Here is a 23,138-nt window from a genome sequence, read left to right as displayed (position 1 = left end):
TGTTGCAGTCTCTCCAAATTGATGTCCAAACACCTCTTGCCTTGCAAGTCCCTGAAACAACCCATTCTGGCACGATTCCAACCCTACTCAGCCTGTCCTTTGCAGGAGCGATTATGAAGTGCACTCACTCAGACACCATCTTGCCCCACTTCCCCCTGTATTTTCTATGAGACTTATATGAAACCTAAGGCTTTCTAGATAATAAAGTGGGAAAAAAACCACTGCGGGAACATACAGAAGAAATGACCAATATACATAAAAGGTAATGAAAGGTGAAGAGTGGCACAATGCAAATTTTTTAAATTTTTTAATTTATTTAATTTTATTATTATTTTTTGTTGTTGAATTTGTCTTGGGGAAGGTTTTGGATTGCATAATGTGAATTATAGACCATGTTTAGTAGCAATGCTTCAATATGTGTTAGGACTGGGGAGATCCATGGGAATTATATATGTAGAGGCAGGAGAGTCTAGAGATAGATATTTATTTGGCATAAAATCATACAATTACAAGTCCCTGAAAAGTCCAACTCAGGGTTTTTTCCCACTAAAGTTAGTTGCTATGTATTGAGGCAAGATGATTGTTGATCTCTGGTTGGTCTCTGCCTTCCCATCAGCTTCCTCTTCCTCTTGAGGATCCTGAGCCCAGCTTCTTCCCAATTTCACCTGCAGGCTAGCATGGGACTTCCTATATCAGTCTCGACTATTCTTGCCAATGTCAGCTGTAAACTATCAGGCAAAATGATCCATCTCTCCTTAGGGCTTCAGCCTTGAGCCTTCTTTTTCTGTCACATGGCAGGACCAAAAAGTGACTGAGCTCTCTCTTCCCATGTGTCTTCTTGAGTGAGAGTCCATTTATATCAGACCCAGCAGGGGGACAGAGACTCACCCTGATTCACGCCCTCTACACAGTCAAACCAAAAGCCCTAATCTTAACAGGTAATCTAATTAAAGCCATCTCAGCTGAATTTAATGCAATCAAATGCTATCACACTCAGAGGAATAAATTAGTTTACAAATATAATCTTTCTCTTTTGGAGATTCATAAATAATCTCAAACTGCCACAGTTATCTACCCAGAAGGTTTTGGTACTGGAATTATAACTATTATCCTCCTGTAGAGATTTCAAGATGCTATTCTGATCTTGAAATTTCTTTTCATTACACTGACCCTCTAAGTATATATGAGTTAGAACACATCATTTATCATCTTCATCCATATGGTTATTTATACAGATATCAACCTGCCTTACCTGAGAACATATTAAAGGAAATAAATAAAACATGCAAAAATGATGATCCACGAGTAAAATTAGGAAAATCCTTGAATGAAAAAAATGAATGAACAGAGGTAAAATGTCTGACATTGCACTGAAGGACTTCTGCATTTCTGATCTAGAACATTGGAATCCCAGTGAGGAATTCTTTCTAAATGAACATACCACATTAGAAATCTTTCATATGAATGACTGAAAATAAAGTTTTAACTAAAAATTACAACATGGGACTGTATAACATAGTGAAGCCTCATTTGAAATATAAATATGGATGATATTTCATATGTAAGACTGTTTTCACAAAATATAAATACAAATATACCAAAGAGAAGGAAACAGAATAACAGCTATGTACAGAAGGGGAAGCATAGAGAGATTGAGGGGATGAGTTTTGTTTGTTATTATCATTATTATTGGAATAATGAAAATGCTCTAGTGATGATTAAAGTGATGAATGCACAACTGTTTGTACTGAATGTCACTGACTGTACACTTTGGATGGATTTATGTATTATTAATATGTGTCAATAAATTTTATTTGTTTAAAAAAGCCCTAAATGAGCTATAAAGTTTGTTCAAATGTTTCTGCTACAGTAATATATATATATATATATGAATATATATATATATGAAGAATTTGTGTTTTTAAAATAGTAGCCAGGAAGAGGGACCAGAAAAGAGATTTTGCTGCCTGTTCCTGACCACATAGTTAAATTTGCTAAAACTACATTGTACCATGTTAGTAACACACATGGTGCTAAAAAGATCTGCCTTAAAAAAATGTTTGAGAAGAAAATATTTAAGTCAGTATTGTTTGTAAACTCAAGTTGTGAGTTTGTATTTGCAGTATGACATAAATGAAATAACCCCCACCCCACCCCCCTGAACACTGTTTGTCTAATGAAATTTTTCCTGTGATTATTTATAATTGGCAGTATTTTTTTCAGAAAAAGGTGGCCATATGAATGGCACTTGTCCTAAAGTGCATTAATAAAACCACACATTGGGCCACTCTGATGAAAGAGATTGTTGATGTGGGAGGAGGGGGTGGGGTGGGGGATGGGGTATATGGGATCCTCATATTTTTTAATATAACATTTTGTGTGATCTATGTATCTTTTTTAAAAAAAAAGACAATAAAAATTGCTGAAAAAAAGAACCAAGCAGAAATTCTAAAACAGAAAAAAAAAAAAAACAACAGTAAAAGAAATGAAACATTAGAGGTTATCAATAGCAGAATGGAGATGACAGAGGAAAGAGTTGATAAATTTGAAGATAGATGAATGGAAATTAATCTGTAAAAGATAAAAGAGTATTAAAAAATAAAACAGAGCATCACAGTACAATGGGACAATATCAAAATGTCTAATATTCATCTCATTGAACTTCCAGAAGGAGAAGAGAAAGATAAAGGTACAGAATATAATTGAATAACTAATGGCTGAAAACCCCAAATTTGATAAAGGCAAAATTCACAATTCTAAGTTTATTAAATCTCCAAGGGAAAAAATTCAAAGAAAAACATGCTTATACATACCATTCATAAACTTCTATCAAAGATTTAAAAAAAGTATTGAAACAGTCAAAGAAAATTGACATATTACATATATAAAAAAAGATCCAAATAAGCACAGATTTTTCAGAAACCATGGAAGCCAGACGACAGAGAAACAATGTTTTTAAAGTGCTGACATGCATTCCCCCCAGCGTGGGACATGACACCCGGGGATGAGCCTCCCTGGCACCGAGGGATCACTACCAGGTACCAGTTGGTGATGCAACTAGAAAATGACCTTGAATTAAAGGTTCAACACAGACCAGCAGAATATCCCTGTCTACATATAATAACAGGAGTTTAAAATGCTGTTTGACCTAATGTAAGGGGGAAATGGAAAGGAGAAATGAGTTTATATGGCTATGAGTCTCTAAAAAAGTCTGGAGGTTGTCAGAAGGATTGCCCTTATGTACACATGAGCAGAGTCTCAGAGACAAATAAAGTAGATACAGCCCCAGGTATTGGTTCTTTTGAGGGCTAAAGAGACCCACAGATTCTATGGTCATGGCAGATGCGGTTCACTGCCATGTCAGTTGGCCCTTCTTTGGAGCTGATGTTTCTGCGTGATGGAGCTGGACACAGATGGGATCTCTTTTCACAAGACTTCCATGCTACTTTCCTGGAATTATAGTTGGTGCTGGGGTTTAAGATATATCTAGGGGATTTGAATCTCTGGACTGACAATATGATAGCCAGGCCCTGAGCCTCAACAGACTTCAACTCCTACACTCTGATTTATTGGACTTACCTCACTCAGCTAACATGGAGTTGAAGAATGTCAACCACACACCATGGAGCCTAGAGTGCCTACGACTGAAAGCAGGAGGAGTGCATCCAGTATCGATGTGGAATCTAAGCCTCCTCTTGACATAGATGTGCAATGGACACAACCAATCCAAGGTCCACAGAGAAAATGTGGCATTGGTGTGGGAAAAGTGGCCATGGTGGCTGCTGGGTGCGGGGAATGGGAGGAAGAGATGAGATGCAGAGGCATTTTCGGGACTTGGAGTTGTCCTGGGTGGTGCTTCAGGGACAATTACCGGACATTGTAGATCCTCCCAGGGCCCATTGGATGGAACGTGGGAGAGTATGGGCTATGATGTGGACCAGTGACCATGAGGTGCAGCGATGCCCAGAGATATACTTACCAAATGCAATGGATGTGTCATGATGATGGGAGTGAGTGTTGCTGTGGGGGGAGTGGTGGGGTGGGGGTTGTGGGGTTGAATGGGACCTCATATTTTTTTAGTGTAATTTTTTTAAATGAATTTTTAAAAATTTAAAAAAATAAAATAAAGTGCTGACAGAAAGAACTTGCCTGTCAACCCAGAATACTAAATCCTATGAAACTATCCTTCAAAAATGAAGATAAAATACAGATGTTCTTAGATGAATGAAAACTAGGAGAATTAGTCACTAATAGACTTGCTTTAATGAAATGCTAAAAGAAATAATTTTCCTTCTAGTGGAAGGAAATAGTAATTAAAGAATGCCAAGAGCATCAGTAATGGTGGAATAGCAACATAAATAGTAAATATCTGCTAAATAAGATAGACGTTTTTGTCCCTTAATTTGCTTAAATATATATTTGTTGAGAGCAAAAATCATAACACTGATGATATTTTCAACTTAGGTAGACATAGTACATATGATAACTTCTAAATGGAGAAGACTAAAAGGACTATACATTCATGTTTGTTTTATTTTTACATAAATTAATAAAATATTAATTTCAATTAAATTGTGTAAAGTTTGATGTGTATAATGTAATCCCAGTGGAAACCACTGAAAAATCAACTCAAGGAGATATAGTAAAATATCCAATAAAATTTTAAAATGGAATTTTAAAATGTATTCAGATAAATCAGAAGGCGGCATGCAAGGAAAAAGAAGAATGAAAAAGCAGAAAACTAACTATAAATAAAATGCTATATAAAATGCCAACCATATCAATAACTACACTAAATGTAAACAAATCAATTAAAAGACAGTAATAATCAGAATATATTTTAAAACAAGCACACACACACAAACCCACTCTATGCTTTCTACAAGAAACCCACTTGAAACATAAACAGGCTAAAAAATGAAAAGATGGAAAAGTATATACCATGCAAATACTAATGAAGAGAAAAAACCTAGAATGGGCATGCTAATATGAAATAATGTTGACTTTAGAACAAGGGAAATAACCAGGTGCAAAAAGGCAAATTACATAATGATAAAAAGGTCATTTCATCAAGAAGATAAAACAATTCTAAATGTGTAAGCAGCTGACAAAAGAGCTTCCAATTAAATGAAGCAAAAACTCACATAACTGTAAAGGAAAAATAGACAAATTCACAAACATATTTGTAGATTTCACATTTCCTCTCTCAGTTATTGAAAGAACAAGTAGAGAGAAAATCAGCAAGGATATAGAAGAACTGAACATCATCAACCAACTGTATCTGACATTTATGCAACAATACACCCAACAACAGCAGAATACACATTCTTTTCAAATATACATGAAACACTCATCAATATAGACCATATCCTGGACCATAAAACCAATATAATTAAACTTAGAAGAATTGAAATTATTCAAATATGTATTCTCTCTCTGATCATAATATACAGAAGGATAAGTAGGGAGTCTCCAAACATTTGCAAGTTAAACAACACGATACTACATAATCCATGGGTCAAATGGGAAGTCTCAAGAGAAATTTGAAAATATTTTAATTGACTAAAAAGAGAAATAAAGTATATAAATCTATGTGAGATGCACATAGTAGTGCTTAAAGGGAAATTTATAACATTAAGTACTTAAATTTGAAAAGAAGAAGGGACCCAAATGAATAGTTTGTTTGCACTGTAAGATACCTGAAAGAGGAGATGTCTATACCTAAAGCAAGTGTTTTGGTTTGTTACAGAGCTGCCAAAGCAATACACCAGGAATGTGTTGGCTTTAATAAAGAGAATTGATTAGGTGTGAAATCTTACAGTTCTGAAACTGTGAAATGTCCAAATCAAGGCACCATCAAAGATGCTTTCTCACCTAAAGGTCTGCTGGAAGATCCTGGAGTCAAGATCGCAGCTGATCTCTGCCATTCCTAAAGTCCTCTCACACAGGCAGGGTCAAAATGGAGGCTCCCTTTCTCTGTTTTTCTGTTTTCCTATCTCAGTTTATATAAGACCCTGGCAAGAGGGCAGAGACCTAACCGGGTCACACCTCACTGATGTAGTCCAATCAAAGGCCTAAAGTGATCTAATCAAAGATCCTTTAACTGAATGTAATCAAAAGGTGTCATACCCACAGGAATTGATTAGTTCAAGAACATAATCTTTTCTGGGATTCACAAAATTCAAGCTGCCACACTCCACACTCTGAATCCCAAAAAAAAAACATGTTCTTTCCATATGCAAAATATATTTATTACATTACAATAATCCAAAACATGTTTCAATAGCAATGCTAAGTACAAATCTCATAAAAATCAATTAGAGGCTTGCAGTTTGTCTTACATCAAAGTTCTCTTCTGGCTGTAGACCTGTGAAACTTAGAAAACAAATTATCTACCTCCAATATACAAAGAAGGGATGGTCACAGGATAAACATTTTCATTACCATAGGGAGATATTGGAAGGAAAGCAGGTATCACAGGTCCCAAACAGTTCCAAAAATTTGCAGGGCATACTCCATTAGATTTCAAAGTCTGAGAGTCATCTATAGAATGATTTCTTCTCCTTGCACCTCATAATTGTCCACCTCTTCCATGGTCTTGGCCAGTGGCCATCTTCTTGGTTCCACTTTCATCAGGAATCTTGGTGGTGGCCAAGCTCTAGGCCTCACCCTCCAAGAACACTGGGGTGACAGCCACAATCTCCACAATCTCTGAGGCTCAGTTTCAACCCCCTTTGGACAGTGGAGTAGTGGCAACATTCTTCATAATCTCTGGCACACAAGCCCAACTCCATCAGAACAGTGGGGTCATGACCTAACTCTCCCTAATCTTAAGGGAATGTGTCCCATTCTCTCTGTAGCCTGGAGTGGCTGAAATCTTACTGAAAATGGGGTAGAAAACCCATCCTTTCCATGTCCCAAAGTATACTTACTCCCTCTGCACACATGGGTTTGGTCCCTCTCTTGGCCCAAAAAGATATTTTAAATCCAGAGCTCAACTTCCATGGTTTTGCTCCTGTAGTGGTTTCTCCTTCAGTGTCTCCACTTTCTGTACCTTTCAGTCCAGGGTGACAGTGGTTTTGTTCATACAGATCTTGCAATTAACTCATTGGTTTTGCATGAAATTCACAAAGGTCCCAAGTTCAAGCAGTATAGTTCCATCCATCTGCTCCATGAGATCTAAGCCCTCTCTCAATCAGAGACAGGGTGGGTGTTACCATCCCTAAATCCTCAAGAATGAGGAATGAACAAACATAAAGGTAGAAAGCAACTATGGACTAAAGTAGACTTATGATCATTCTAGCAATGGAAGAACTTGCATCACTGATATAAAGGCAGTGGGCACCAGAGGTTCTGAGGGGAGGGAAAAGAAAGAATATGTGCAACATGGGGGCATTTTTGGGACATTGGAATAGTCCTTCACAACATTACAATGACAGATACAGGCCATTATACGTTTTGTCAAAATCTATAAAATTGTGTGGGACAATGGAAACATAATGTAACCTATAGTCTTTGGCAAGTAAAATGCCTCAGTATGTGTTCCTCAATTGTAACAAATGTATCACACTAATAAAAGATGTTGTTAATGGGAGAAAGTGTGGGAGAGGAAGGTGATGGGATATATGGAAATCACCCATATTTATTATATAACACTTATGTAATCTAAAGGCTCTTTTAAAATAAAAAATAAAAAGAAGAAAAAAGAAAAAAAAAGACAATAGGACTTTTCGCAAGTCCTTTCTGGATAATTGCATTTCCAATCCTGACTTGTGAGGAAATGGCTGCCTGATTCCAAGAATAGTTAAGTCCTTACATAGGGCACTATTCTCTGGGGACTTGGTTTCTTGGAGCTCAGGATTTCCCAAACCATTAATTTCTGGTTTCTCTGTGCCCAGGAGTTCAGTTCTCAGCTTATCCCTTTCCTTTCTCATTTTACTCTAAGCTGAAAGAAGAAACAAGGCCATATTTTCCACATTTAATTTGGAAATCTCCCCAGCTAAATATCCAAGCTCATCACTTTCAAATTCTGCCTTCCATCTAACATCAGGAGTCAATTTTGCCAAGGTTTCTGTCACTGTAAAGCAAGGGTTGCCTTCCTTCTAGTCACAGTTATTATTTCAATGGCCTCATCAGTAGTAACTTTAGGGTCCATTTTTCTCTCAACAATCTCTTATTGTTCTATCAAGCATCTCACAATTCCTCCAAAATCTACCTCTTACCCATTTATATAACCATTCCAACATTTTTGGTACTTGCAAGCAGCACCCCCATACCTCACTTACCAATTTCTGTCTTAGTTTGCCACAGGGCTAACAAAGCAATATACCAAAAATATATTGACTTTTATAAAGGGAATTTATTAAGGGGTAAAAGCTTATAGCTCCAAGGCTTTAAAATGTCCAAATCAAGGCACCATAAGAGATACTTTCTTACCAAAGATCGTCTGCTGGCAGATCGTGGCATAATGCCACATTAGGTAAGGCAAAATGGCAGCTGATCTCTATTGTACCTGAAGTCCTCTCTCTCACATGGCAGGATCAAAATGGTGGCTCCCTTTTTCTGCATGCTTCTGCTTCCAGATGTCAGTTTATATAAGACCCTGGCAAGAGGGAAGAGACCCAGGAAGAAATTAATAAAATTGAGAACAAAGAACAATAGAGAAAAACAACGAAATCAAAAGCTTATTCTGAGAAAAAAATTATAATTAATAAACCACTATCATGATTGACCAAACAAAAGTAGAAGACATATATAATGAACATAAATAATGAAAGAGGGGATATCACTACTGACCCAACAACATTAAACAGACAATAAAAGAATTCTACAAATAACTCCATGTACATAAATAGGTGAAGTTAAATGACATGGAACAATTCCTGAAAAACACAACCTCCCAATACTCACACACACAAAAAAATAACCTCAATAGCACATATCCATTAAAGAAATTGAATTCATAGTTAAAAATCTTCCAACATATAGAAATCCAGGGCCAGATGATTTCATTGGATAATTCTGCCAAACATTTAAGACAAAGAAGGAATACCTCTCAACTCGTTTGATAAGGCCACCATTACTATTAAATCAAAACCAGACAAAGATAATACAAGAAAAGGAAACTGCAGACAAATATCCCTCATGAACATAGATGTAAAAATCTTCAACAAAATCTTAGGAATTGAACCCAGTAATATGCTAAAAGAACAATGCATCATAACCAAATGCAGTTTGTCCCCAGGAATGGAAGGACGATTAAATACTGGAAAATCAATCAAGGTAATCCATCTTATTAACAGATGAAGAAAAAACACAATCATTTCAAAATATGCAGAAAAATCAGTTAACAAAATTGAGCATCCATTCCATGATTTAAAAAAAAATTCTCTCAGCAAAAAAGGAATGGAAGGGAAATTGTTCAATCTGATAAAAAACATCCACATAAACCCTAAACCTAATTATTATACTTAATCCTTTCTCCTTATGCTTGGGATCAAGACAAGGATCTTCATTCTCATCTTATGCTTAGGATCAAAACAAGGATCCTCATTCTCATCACTTCTTTCCAGTATCATATTGGAAGTGCTAGCAACTACAATGAGTCATGATAAAGAAGTAAAATGCATATAGGTTGAAAAATAGTAAATAAAATTCTGCCTATTCCCAAATGATATAAATGTATACATAAAAATTCCAAGACTCTACAAGAAAAACTCTTGGAGTTAATAAGTGAGTTTAGCAAGGTTGCAGAATCAAGGTCATCATTCAAACAATTTTCTTTCCATATACTAGCAATGAAAATTGGAAACCAAACATTTTTTAAGTACCATTTGCAATAGTCCCGTCCCAATGAAATATTTATATATAAATTTAACAAAATATGTCCAGGATCTGTTTGCAGAACTTAATAAAAATCAAAGTACAATTTATCAAAATTTATGGGATGAAGTAAAAGCAGTGATTAATGGAAATGCATAGCATGAAATGCATATACCAGAAAAGAATAAAGATCTAAAACCATAGAATCATCTTTAGGAAACTAAAGACACTAGAACAGTTTAAGCCTAAAGCATGCAGAAGGAAAGAAATAATAAAAATTAAAGCAGATATTAATGAAATTGAAACAGAAAATCAATAAAACCAAATGTTGTTTCTTTGAGAAAATCAATAAATAGATTAGACTCTAGCCAGGCTAACCAAGAAAAAAAAAGAGAAGACAAAATTACCTATTTCAGAATTGAAAGACAGATAATCACTAACAATCCCACAGACATGAAAAGAATAATAAAGAAATGCTATGAACAATATGAACAATTCTATACCCACATATTTGATAACTAAGATGAAATGTACCAGTTCCCCAAAAGACACAAACTACAAAAACTCACAGAAAGAGAAATAGATAATCTGAATCCCCATTATTAAAGAAATGGAATCAACAATTAATAAGCTTCTAAAAGAGAGCACCATGGCCAGAATTCTACCAATAAGGAAAAAAATCATACCAATTTTCTACAATCACTTCCAGAAAATAGAAGCAGAGGGAACGCCTTCAAATCAATTCTATGAGACCAGAATTACCCTAATATCAAAACCAGATAAAGACATACAAGAAAGGAAAACTACAAACCCAACACATTTCATGACCATAAGCACAAAATTCCTCAATAAAATATTACCAAATTGAATCTAACAATGTATAAAAAGAACTTATATGCATTAGAATTTTTATACACATGACCAATGAGATTTAACCCAGATATGCAAGTCTGGTTCATTTTTTTTAAAAATCAGTGTAATCAATTATATCAATAAACTAAAAGAAAATTCACATGATTATATCAATTAGCATAGGAAAAGCATTTGACAAATTCTGTAACCATTCATGATAAAAACTCTCAGGAAACCAGGGACACTTGTTAAGGGAACTTCTTAAACTTAATAAAGAGCATCTACAAAAAAATTTGATAGCTAACATCTTGCTTAATGATAAGAAATTAGGCACTTTCCTCCTAAGATCAAGACAATGCAAAAATGTCATCTCTTATCCCTCCCATTCCACATCCCAATGAAAGTTCTAGTTAGTGTAATACAACAAGAATAAGAAATAAAGGTGTCTTAGGTCGGAAAGGAGGAAGTAAAACTGTCTTGTTTGCATAGGGCATGATTATTTACATAGATAATAAAAAAGAATCTATAAAAAAATTTCCTGGAAATAATAAGCAAGTATACAAGCGTGCATAAAAAAAAGTTAATATAAAAAATACAATTGCTTTCCTATATGCCAAAAATGAACAATGGATTGGAGTTTTTAATACCATTTACCAATAACACTAAAAATGAAATACTTAGATATAAATCTATCAAAAAGGCACAGGGTCTGTATGTGGAAAACTAGAAATCACTGATGAAAGAACTCAAAGAACACCTAAATAAATGAGGAGATGTACTCTGTTCATAGACTAGCAAACTCAACAGATTTAAGATATCAGTCCTCCCAAAGTGATCTACATATAAAACAATCCTATTTAAAATCCCACCAGGATTCTCTGTAATATAGAAAAATTGATTCTAATTTTTCATGGAAAGGTAAAGGAAATAGAATAACTAAAACAACTATGAAAAACAACAAAGTTGAAGGACTTTCACTACCCAATATTAAAGACATATTCTAGAGCTACAGTAACCAAGAAAGGATGGTAATTCCAAAAGGACAGACACATAGACCAATTGAAATACATGGTGAGTTTATAAATCAACCACACAAATAAAGTCAATGGATTTGGGGCAAAGATAAAAAAGGCAATTCAATGGAGAAATAACCATCTTCAACTAATTGTACTGGAAAAATGGTTTTTATGCAAAATAGTGAACTTTGGCATATACCTCACATTGAATGTAAAATTAACTCAAAATGGATCAAAGATTTGTTAGATATGACATCAAAAGTACAATACATTTTAAAAAATGGAAAAATTGGACATCTTCTTAATTTGAAATTTTGCTTTGTGAAGGACACCATAAAGTAAATGTAAAGACAAGCTACAAAATGGGAGAAATACTTGCAAATCACATATCCAACAAAAATTTGCATCTAGTACTCTCAAAACTCCACAATAATAATCAGTCCAATTTATAAAAATCAGAAAAGGATTTGGACAGGTCACCGAAGAAGATGGATGACAAATAAGCACATGAAATGATACTCAACGTAATCAGTCATTAAGGATAACCTATGACAATCAAGATGGCAAAGTGAGAAACTTCAGATTTCCATCCCTCCATGGAGACATTGAGAAACCAGTAAGAACTGGCAGAAACATCTAACTTAAAGCTCCCAGAAAATAGACAAAGGACTGCAATACAAGGAGAGTGCCATACTCAATCCTGAGGCACGCCCTACTGACATGGTCAAATCAAATACTCGGCATTGATTTAATTAATTAAACTTAAAAACTTTGAATTTAAATCAAAGGGTCACATAACCAGAGGAACAGACCAGATTACAACTTAGAGAAATGAAACTTGTGTTCACACAAAAACCTGTACATGAATGTTTATACAACATTTTTTGTAATTGCCAAAATCTGGAAACAACTTAAATGTCCCTTAATAAGTTTGTTCCTTCATAAGTAAATGAATAAACAAACTGTGGTGGTCACAGTAAAAAGGAACAAACTGTTGATATATGCAAAAATGATTGAATCTCAAATGCATTATGCTAAGTAAAAGAAACTATTCTCAAAAGGTTACATACCACATGAATCCATTCATATGGCATTGTCTCAAAGACAACAGTATAGGGGCAGAGAACAGATCAGAGGTTGTCAAGGTTCAAGGAAGGGGGCATTTCTGACTGCAAAGAGATAGCAAGAGAAAATTTGGAAGAAATGTTGGAATTGTTCTATAACCTGTTAGATACAGTGGTTACAAAAATCTATGCATGTGTTAAAATCCACAGAAAGGTAGAGGGAAAAAAAGTGAAAATTACTATAAGTAACTTAAAATAATAATACAAAATAGTAATAAATATGTCTGAGTCATTGATATTTTAATAAATTCAATAAAAACAATGAAAAAACTTAACTAAAGTAAAGCAAGAAAAAGACATCATGGGAGCAAATACAATCACATAATTAATCCCAGTTGCCTCTTAAAGAGAAAGGGTCTGTTTCTTTTCATTTAAAGTGTATTAATTATCTAGTTCTAACATTTGCTGTTATGGATTTCCATGTGTTTATAACATGAATATTACAGACTTGTGAAAATTGCCCCAAAAATCTGAATCAACTCTTTTCTAAGTGAATTTAATCTATTGCATAGTCAATCTAATTAATCATGTAGAAACCCGTTATTAAGATGGCCTAAAACCCTTGAGTCAAAAAATGGCCAGTTCAGAGGCCATGTAGAGACATGACCTAGGACTAAAGAAAAATTGTTCTGCCAGATAGCGTCTGGATTTTCTTCATATTGTAAGGGTAATGAAATTTTTTGTTCCTGCAAACCTGACTTTAATTTCTGAAAGTAACCAAACATTGTGATTTTTTTTAAAAAAGGGTTTCCAAGCAAATTTGTGAATTCTTCCCAATCCAGAGAATGAAAATATTTGTAGGGAATCCTGTTTGAATAAAGTGGTGGCCTTGTTTTTGCACTTAGCAAAGATGGTTTCATCAATCACAGAAAATGACACTTCTGACAGAAAGAAAATAAGATATAAATTAGCTAGAGGAAAGAACAGAGCAGTGACTATTCCATTTGGAATTAGAAAAAGGCTCAGAAAAGCAAATTGTTATTCAGGAGTTATGATCCCATTGCAGTTTCATCACCTAATTTCCAAATGACTTGCAGCCTTCCTACCAATTATGAAATCTGCATTATTTGACTTGTTAAAACTGGTCTACAGGGGACAGAATCATTTGGCAAAGGCTGAAAGGGAGCCTCTCTTTAGGAACCTGGCACTTCTCTTCAAGAAGAAATAAAAATATAACAAAAGCCTTGTGTGTAACTTCAAATTTTTCTGTAGCCACATTTACAAAGTAAAAGTAAACTGATGGAATTCATTTTAATAATGTATTTTATTTTATACCATATATCCAAAAGAGTATTATTTCAACATGTATCAAGATAAAACTTATTAATGGGATTTTACATTATTTTTGCATATTAAATCTTTGAAACACAGTGTGTATTTTGATAGTTTTGGTATGCCTCAATTCAGACTGGCCGCATTTCAGTTATTCAATAATCACATGTGACTAGTGGTTACTGAATGGTGCAGTTCTAAAGAGTTTCTATATCCATGGACTGTGGTAGGTAGGAACATTTGCTTCATATGGTCTTTGGAATTAAGAATAGATATTGAGAAACGAAGAGATGCTGGAAGAAATTTGACAAAACTGGAGGTGATGATAATAAATGATTGGGCTTTAGTACAATTGATGTCATAATTTAATCTAATCAAGGGTCACAAAAAATATCGGGCCATATATACTGTATCCTTTGAGAATAAACTAAAAAATCACTTGTACCTTGAAGCTTTTCTTTTTTTTTTTTTGAACTTTTTTTTATTGACTTTGTAATAATATTACATTAAAAATATATATATGAGGTCCCATTCAACCCCACCCCCCCCACCCCCCCTCTCCCCCCCCCAACAACACTCGTTCCCATCATCATGACACATCCATTGGATTTGGTAAGTACATCTTTGGGCACCTCTGCACCTCATAGACAATGGTTCACATCATGGCCCACACTCTCCTCCATTCCATCCAGTGGGCCCTGTGAGGATTTACAATGTCCGGTGATTACCTCTGAAGCACCATCCAGGGCAGCTCCATGTCCCAAAGACGCCTCCACCTCTCATCTCTTCCTGCCCCTCCCCACACCCATCGTCCACCATGTCCACTTTTCCCAATCCAATGCCACCCTTTCTATGTGGACATTGGATTGGTTGTGTCCATTGCACCTCTATGTCAAGAGGAGGCTCAGATTCCACATGGATGCTGGATGCCATCCTCCCATTTTCAGTTGTAATCACTCTAGGCTCCATGGTGTGGTGGTTGTCCTTCTTCAACTCCATCTTAGCTGAGTGTGGTAAGTCCAATAGATCAGATTGTAGGTGCTGGAGTCTGTTGAGGCTCAGGACCTGGCTATCACATTGTCAGTCCAGAGATTCAAATCCCCTAAATATATCTTAAACCCCAACATTAACTGCACCTCCAGCACATTAGCATGAAAGTCTTATGAAGGGAGATCCCATCTGAGTCCAGATTCATCACACATAAACACCATTTCCAAAGAGGGGCCATCTGCCCTGGTAGTTAACCCCATCGGCCATGACCATAACTCCCATGGGTCTCTTTAGCCCTCAAAGGAACCAATATCTGGGGGTTGTATCTGCTTTATCTGTCTCTCTGACTCTGCTCAGTTGTGCATGAGGGCAATCCTTCTGCCAGCCTCCAGACTCTTTTTTAGAAACTCGTAGCCATATAAACTCATTTCTCCTTTCCATTTCCCCCTTACTTTAGGTCAAACAGCATTTTAAAGTCATGGTATTTTATGTAGACATGGATATTCTGCTGATCCGCATTGAACCTTCCGTATAAGGTCATTTTCCAGTTGCATCATCAGTTGGTAGTTGATAGTGGTCCCTCGTTGCCAGGGAGGCTCATCCCCGGGTGTCATGTCCCACACTGGGGGGAAGGCATTGCATTTAGATGCTGAGTTTGGCTTCGAGACTGGAAGCTTTTCTTGATGATTCCTTTCCCTCTCCCTCATACATACACTGAAGACACACCAGCTGGTCTCTTGATCTTTGTCTCTTTACTTTTGCTTTATCTGCTGCCTTGCCCCATACATGATAGGTAGTGAGTATAGTGGAAAGTACATAATCCATAGAGTAAAAGGACCAAGAACAGCTCCTCCAAGCTTAGCCCCCGCACATGCCTCTTGCCCTCATCATCACTGCTCCTGCCATTGAAAGTACCCACCTATAGAGCCAGTTGATGGGACAGTCAGGATACATAACAGGAGCCTTAGCACCCCCATGGGTGGAACACCACTAATGGGTGTTTCCCTGACTCCTGTGTTGACCCAGGCCATGACACTGAGCTTCTGTCTGGGATTCTTTGCTGAACACTCCAGAATAGCCCTGATGTGCTTTATCTGCTAGAGTAGGCTCTCCTTTGTTGTTGATGAATGTCTGAAGCAAGTCCAAGCTTGCTTTACCTGCCAGCTCCTGGAGTCTCCCTGTCAAGGTATTCTTGCTGGGGCCATCCTCTACAGCTAATTCAGTTTGCCAAGCTCCCATTTCCTCCTGTTGGAGCTCCCACCTTGATCCCCCATAAATTTCACATCTCCACGAGAGTCTTGAGTCTACTAAGGATATGAAAACTTACTAGGTATATTATATTGAGCAAATAATTTGGCCTCAATTTCCTCATTTGCAATGTAGAAGTAAATGTTTACCTCACAAGGTTATTATGAGGGTCAATGAGACAATGCATGAGGACATGCTTGGTAAACTATAAAGAGCTAAACAAATATTAGTTGTTAAGCTTTTGCTTAGTACTTACTATCTTCCAGGCATTAGTACTTACTATCTTCATGGTAACCAGTATAGTAGATAAAGGACTTATAACCTTAAAATGTATAGATAACCCCCTTGAATGGAATTGTACCATTTTATTTAATTAATTATTATATACAGAATTTCAAATAGTCCAAGAGAGAGAAGATGGGAAATAAGATTATTGAACTCAATATATATATACATATATATATATATATATATGTGTGTGTATATATATATATTGTCCTTTCCATAACTGTCCTTGACAAAGTTTAAATTCTGGAGTTAATACTTGAGATGGCAAGTCTAATTGAAAATGGGAAAATTGTATTTTTATTTCTGGGAAATCTTTGGGGCAACCTGGGTTATAGCCAACAGAGAAGAAAATTTTTTCCTCTGTAATTCTCAAAGAAAGAAATGTCAGCAGGAATGGATTATTTGCATAGTGAGACAATAGATTTGTAAATCCCTTCATCAGATAAATACTAGAAAGGTCAGATTTAGAAGTGATGTCATGGCATCTCTTCCCCGGTCAAACCCCTGCACATCTAGGCAGAGAATCACTTGTGCTTATGACAGTTTAAAACTTAAAAGAAAAAAGCTATTTCAACTCCCTTTTAGAATCAATATCAGCAAAGGAACTAAAACCTTAACACAAGGAGATTCCTAAAACCACCATATTGCACTAGAGAAAAGTATGAGACAATAGTTTCCTGTATCACTTATACAAGACTCAGTCATAATGCATGCTGGGGCTTTGAGGATGGTTCAACAGTGGAAAGGAATAAGCTGTTCTTCGGTGCAAAGCCTAGACTGCAGGTACCAACTCTGCAGTGAGTACTGCGACCTTGCCTATGGTGGGACAAACTAGAGAGGTGTCTCTTGCCAAGGGAATCTACTCTAGTACATGGTCAAGATGAGGCATGTAGTCAAGTTGCATTAGTCAGGGTCTTGGCTGAGAAAATTCAGTCCAGATGGTTCAAATGAGGACATTTTAAGGAAGTTGGACATTGGAATTGTTCTCATGATAGTGCAATGACGGATACAGGTCATTTATAGAGTTTGTCAAAACCTATAAATTATGCGATGCACAGTGTAAGCCATAATATAAACTATAGACCATAGTTATTAATAGTAGCAGTGTTTCAGTATGTGTTCATCAATTGCAACAAATGTACCACACTAAAAAAAAAACCTTGTTAATGGGGGAAAGTGTGGGAAGAGGAGAGAGTGGGGTATATGGGAATTCCCTGTATTTTCAATGCAACATTTAAAAACAAAGGAAAAAAATGAGTTTAATAAGAACAAAGGACATCGAGGCACCCAGAATCTAACAGCAAGAAGTCGTTATCATTCTTAGGCCTCCAGGTCTAGAAAGCTGGATCTTTGGAGGAGGGGGTGCCTAGGGAAAACTGTAGTTCAGGAGAGATGCCAACAGAACTGTTGCACAGAAGTAGGGAGCTCTGGCCTGATTTAATGCTGATGCCTTCCATTATCCTAAACCAGTGGTTGGCAAGATAGGGCAAGATAGTAAATAACTTAGGCTTTGCACGCCATATATTCTCTGTTACAAATACTCAACTCTGACACTGTAGCGTGAAAATAGTCATAGATAATACATAAACAAATAAACATGATTGTTTTAAAAAAAACTTTAGCTGCAAACCAGGCAGTGGCCTAGATTTGGCTCATGGGCTAAAACCTAACCCAAAGGGAGTCCTAGTGAAACTGTTGCCAGAGTCAGTGTCCTGTGACACTAAACAGGGCAGAGAAGGTGTAGGGGGATGATTCTGGGGCCAGGGAGAACAAAAAGAGAAAAACAAGCACATCATTCTTCAAGGTGGCCCATTTGGGGTACAAGAATTCAGTCTTCCTGTGGGAGACAATGAGCAATATCCACAATGTCCACTGCCAGAAGTAGAGGGGCTAGACCTAGGAGGATTTGCACAAGGGGCAAAAGCCACAGTCATGTTAGGAATCAAGGCAGAAACTTAGCCATAGACCCGAGTCCTTCTTTAGGGAACTAAGAAGGAAGGTTACAGCTAAGTGAGTCTGGTGGAGCTTGGGGCTCATGCCAGTTTAGTGCTTCCAAGTTCCTAATAGATATTAATCTTTGGGATTCAGAAATGAGAAATCAGAATTCCCAAGAATTCTCAAAATCATGTTAGTCTTAAAATACTTCTAACATTCCTCATACTCTTTACTTATTATTACTGATCTCTTTTTTTAAATTGTTAAATAAGAAACATTGAGTTTTGTAATATTTACAAAGAACTGTAGCCAATAGCAAATATTAAAATGAAAATGCCAGCAAACATTATTGGGTAATATTTGAATAACATTTATATCTCCTAGCAAGGATACCACCGCTACATAGAATCACTCATCAAAATTGTCAATTTAAGGGCTTATTTTGCTTCTAAAACATTCTTTCTTGGAACATCACTCATAGGATTTGTGTAAAGTATACTGTGCATATAAACTTACTAATATTTATTTTATTCACAAGCATGACTCACAGTTGGCAGCAGACAAGGCCACAAACATAACTTAGAAGATGGCAACAGTTGCTAGCCAAATTGACTAATTAGATCCTGACCACTTCTCTTCTATGTGCTCCTGCCCTGAAAATGTTGACCCTCACCTCCCATTCAGCATTTCAGTGTTTCCTGCTCTTGCTTTGCATATGATACCATCGATTCCTTAGAATCAATAATTCAGTAGCATCCTTTTTTATTGTTAATCCTTAATTCTTACAGAGGAATTATATAATTTTTCTCCTGATTTCCCAGCTGATTTTTCTCAGGATTTTTTATTTGAGAAAAACTTGTTTTCTGAGAAATACCAGAAAAGATTTCCCACATGGAAACACTCAACTAGGCCCAGCAAATACTGGATTTATGGCACTTGTTTTCACTCTGCCTGCACTTTCTGATAGAGTCATTATGTCATAAATCTGGGCATAAATTCCCATGTAGTTCCACGTAGTGTTAAAAATGAAGAATTCCAAACTGATATTTTGTTCCCAAAATGGCTTCTTTGATCCCAAATATAAGCTCATTTCAAGAACATTGTGAAAATGATAATCATGTGGCTTGTAAGAGTAGAATGATTGATATTTTAAATTTCTGGATGGAAAACATCATATTCTTTATTGTTAAGGAGCAAGCTCTATATACTAGTTGCATGTGGTTCTATCTTTACATCTATACCTTTCTCCCATCTTCCAGTACTTCTGCCTGTAGGATTCCAGAGCCCCCATGTTGCCTTTTCAATCATGCAGTCAACAAATATTTACAGAGCATTTATTATATGTTGAGCACCCCATTTGGCTCTGGTGCTAAACTATACACAATCCTGCTCTCGTGGAGCATACAGTATAGTAGGGGAAATAGTAAATATACAATAATTACATAGATAATTAGCTAAATAATTTACTTCCCTAAAAAGTACAAATTACAAACTATGAGACATACATATAGAAGATGTAATTAAAAAAGAGAAAAGGAAAGATACAGGCTATTATATATCTTGTCATAACTTACAAAATTGTGCAGGAGAGAGTTTAAACTATAATGTAAATTGCGAATCACACTTAGTGGCAACGCTCCAATATGTGTTCATAATTGTAACAAATGTATCACACTAATGAAGGATGTTGTTAATGTGGGAAAGTATGAAGGGGTTAGGGAGTGAGGCATATGGGAATCCCCTTCATTTTTTATGTAACATTTATGCAATCTAAATATCCTTTTTTAAAAAGATATCTTAAAAAGAAAAGAAATCATAGCAGATACAGAGGTACTTGGGGGAAAGTGTTCTGTGAAGATTGAGGAACTGAAGAGATTCAATATGGCAGGAGAAGACAGAGAATGGGTGTGGTAGAGGATAGGCACTACCCAGATCCCCTCCAGGGAAGGCCTCACTGCCCCAACTCTCAGCAGACAGTCTGTGGCTCTCAGCTACTCCACTATCTGTCTGGGCTGTACAGAGCCACTCTGCCCATGGTCACACCCAAGGTCATGCTAACCACCAAATAAAGCCCTGGCCATTTTGATGTGAGCTAGGACACCTCTGATGTGCAAAACTCATTCTGGAACTCCTCACAGGGTTAGGAAGTATATTGAAGTTCAATTTTTTCTTCTGCCCAACCCTATTTCCTCCTCCTTTCCTTTCATAGATATTGATGTTTGTTAATAATCATCATATACCCCAAACTCTGTCTCAGTGTCCACTGCTGGAAAATCCTGGAAAAGCCTGGAGATGTTAGCAGGGACCAGATAATGTAAGCTTATAAAAGATTTGGGTCTTTAGTCTAAGAGCCATGGAAAGCTGTTTTAGGCAGTTTTGATTCTAAGAGCCATGCAACGCTATTAAAGGTATTGATTTAGATATTTAATGGCTAATGTAGGTAGCTGTATGAAGATATGGCTGAAAGAGCAATAAGAGAAGATGATAGGGGATAAATTGTGATTTCTGTATTGAGTATGTTGAGTTTGAGGTGCCTTTTTTGAGTTATCCAAGTAGAGATCTTGGATGGACAGTTGGATTTATGGATCTAGAGGTCAGAGAAGAAGTTTGAGTTAGAGATCAGCAAAGTGCCTGCACTCCCAACATAATTTATTTGCTTATTTCAACCAAAGTTGGAAAAAAAGTAAAAATGAACAGAGGGATAGGAAAGATGGCAGGAAAGAAGTACTACCTATCCCTGATTTACAGCATACCCTCTTTGTATGGTTTCATTGCTTCCTTCAACTGTATACTCACAAATTTCCCAAAATTATGCTTCAAGAATTTTTTTAATGTACAAAGGAGACTTAAGACTGGTGGTGGAACAAGGTGAGCTAGCAGCCATTTCTGTAAGCAAAAATTCTTGCAAATAAGGATTCTGATTAGCCAGATGTTGGTTATTTGGGGAGCTTCCTATGTAAACAAATAACATGATGAAAAAAAAACAGATTCCTAAAATAAATTAGAAATCAAAAGCAAAATTCAAGATGCCATCTGAAGTGTTTTTTTCTGTCCCTTGAGGGCGTGGGCTCTGAGGAAATCACTGGGGCTGTCAGAGAGGTAGCAGAAGGCAAGGAGAAGCTGGAGAGTGCAACAACCTTGAACAAATATTAGAGGCCATATCCTCCACAGCTAGCCTTTTGAGTGGCCTCAATTAACACACAGCCCACCTTTAAAAGGATCAATTTAAGTCATGTAAGGCAGCACCCATAATCTCTTGAACTTAATATGTCTTCAAGAAAGAACCAGATTTTTTCCACCCAATGGTAATTTTTATCCCTCTGAACCCAACATTATGAGAAGTTTCTAACTCCTGAAATTCTTAACAAGAGTATTGAATCTTGTAGCAATGTTTTCCAAAGTGACTTGTTTTGCTAACATGCAACAGTGAGCCACAGTTAGGAAAGATCTAGGCTTTCCCACCATGGACCACACATCTCCCACTATCACAGCCAAATAGAACACCCACAACAAAGACTCCCCAACTCTTCCATCTTCAATGACCAGCCTAATTCTATCAGACCTCCTCCAAATAATGTTTACCTGCACCATCACAGCAGTTCATTTGTTATTCCTGAGTACTCTTTTATCATCTGAGGAATAAAAGACTCTGAATTCTCAAATGAAAAGGAATTAAGAAAAATACCCACCAATTTTATAGCTTGCTTCTGGATTAGCTTCTGGGGGATTCATTTTTCTTGGCCGATTCATTTCTTCACAATTAGAGCAATCAGTTCTACAGTCTTTTTTATTTGGTCTATGATGTGATGGAAAAACCATTTTTTTCAATTTGATGCTTTTCTTCTTACTGAAATTACTTTTCTGTGAGATTTCAGGAAGAAAAATACAGTGGTTTGTTACTTAAAATGAATTACCTGTATCTTTAATCACAACCATGATAATTACCACATCTTTCAACTCCTAAGGACTAGCTTACTAATTTCATGATTTTTTCCTTCTAAGTTTCAGGGACATTCTAACCATAACATATAGTTTGAACATAATATTCCTTTGAATCTCATTTTCCAGCCTACCTTATAAATTTCCATTATTCCTCTTTTAGACTGTTCACAAATAGTTTCCTTGAGGCTTAAAATTCTTGTTTAATCTTATCTTGAAGTTTCATTTTGGGCAGTGATATATATGCTGGTTGTGGCACAATTATATTTAAGAGTGTGAGAGTAGCTCATGGTCCCTTGCAAGGTCTAGATAAAACTTACAAATATAGGGAAGATCATTGTTATGGGTTTAATTGTGTTCCCTCAAAAGATGTGTTGAAATCTTAACCCAATATCTCAGATTGTTATCTTATTTGGAAATAGGGATGTTGCAGATGTAATTAGTTGTTTTAAGATGAGGTCATACATAGAAATAGGGTGGGCCCTTAATCCAATATGCCTGGTGAATTTGTAAGAAGAAAAGAAGATATTAAGAGACACACAGAGAGAAGACAGCCATGTGAAGATGGAGGCAAAGATTCAAGTTATACTGAGAGTCACAAGCCAAGGTATGGCTGGGGCCACTAGAAACTGGAAGAGGCGAGGAGTGATTC

General features: G+C 36.3%; 1 long non-coding RNA gene across 1 annotated transcript; it reads right to left on the bottom strand.

Moving 5' to 3' along the window:
• Positions 1-8,339: 8,339 nt before the first annotated feature.
• Positions 8,340-22,402, bottom strand: LOC131277207 (uncharacterized). Its single transcript, XR_009184372.1, has 2 exons — positions 22,237-22,402; positions 8,340-8,602 (listed from the first exon to the last, which is right to left on the bottom strand). It is a non-coding gene; the product is annotated as an uncharacterized lncRNA (long non-coding RNA).
• Positions 22,403-23,138: the final 736 nt, after the last annotated feature.

Source organism: Dasypus novemcinctus, chromosome X, assembly GCF_030445035.2.
Source record: "Dasypus novemcinctus isolate mDasNov1 chromosome X, mDasNov1.1.hap2, whole genome shotgun sequence".
Classification (NCBI taxonomy): Eukaryota; Metazoa; Chordata; class Mammalia; order Cingulata; family Dasypodidae; genus Dasypus; species Dasypus novemcinctus.
The sequence above is the reverse complement of the archived record's forward strand: the minus strand, read 5'-3'. Positions and strand labels throughout refer to the sequence as shown.